Source organism: Seriola lalandi, unplaced genomic scaffold (genome assembly GCF_002814215.2).
Source record: "Seriola lalandi dorsalis isolate HSWRI2012SDOR001 ecotype SW California unplaced genomic scaffold, Sedor1 jcf7180002054982, whole genome shotgun sequence".
Taxonomy (NCBI): domain Eukaryota; kingdom Metazoa; phylum Chordata; class Actinopteri; order Carangiformes; family Carangidae; genus Seriola; species Seriola lalandi.
The window spans coordinates 662,659-663,543 of NW_019525531.1; the positions used below are offsets into that span (position 1 = coordinate 662,659).

At 42.9% G+C, this 885-nt stretch overlaps 1 pseudogene; it reads left to right on the top strand.

The window, feature by feature from the left end:
• The window catches only part of LOC111647094 (tripartite motif-containing protein 16-like), a 4,524-nt pseudogene that overhangs the window by 509 nt on the left and 3,130 nt on the right, over positions 1 to 885 (top strand).

Genomic DNA, 885 nt, shown 5'->3' on the forward strand with positions numbered 1-885 from the left:
TCACAAAATGAAACATGATGTTGATGTCTATAAACTGATGTCATCAGTGACATCACAAAATGAAGATGAAATTCATTTAGTGACTCACAAATTGTTGCTTTGTGTTTGTCTGTGGTATCCACTGCTCCATCAAGCTGCTGACAGGAATGAGCACTGTACTATAGTCAAACTAGTTTCTATTGAAGCTTTGGGGTGTTTCCACTGCACTGGTTTCTATCAGGAGAGAGAAGTCAGAGAGGAGAAGAGTTGGAGAGGAGTTAGAGAGGAGTTAATGGGTTGGAGAGAGGATGTATTAATGACATAAACTGTCATTTGAATGCTACAACATGTTTAGATTAGATTAGATTAGATTAGATTAACTTTATTAATCCCACAACTGGGAAATTCATTTACCACAGCAGAAAAATAAACATCTATGGAAATATACAACAAAAATATACCAAATATACACTAATAAATACAATATACACAACACACACGATATGTACATGAAAAAGTGTACGTTTGCACATGGTCAGGAAGAGCAGGAGTTGTGGAGTCTGACAGCTGCTGGAATGAAGGACCTGCAGAACCTCTCCTTCTTACAGCGAGGATGTAAAAGTCTGCTGCTGAAGAAGCTACTCAGAGACCCTACAGTGTCATCCAGGGGGTGAGAGTTATTGTTCATGATGGATGTCAGCTTAGCTAACATCATCCTGTCACCTACTTCCTCAATGGAGTCTAGGGGGCAGCCCAGGACAGAGCTCGCTTTCCGGATCGGTTTGTTGAGCCTCTGCCTATCCCTGTCAGTGCTGCCCCCTCTCCAGCAGACCACGGCGAAGTAGATGGCTGAGGTCACCACAGAGTCATAGAAGGTCCTGAGGAGAGCCCCACACAGGAGGACCT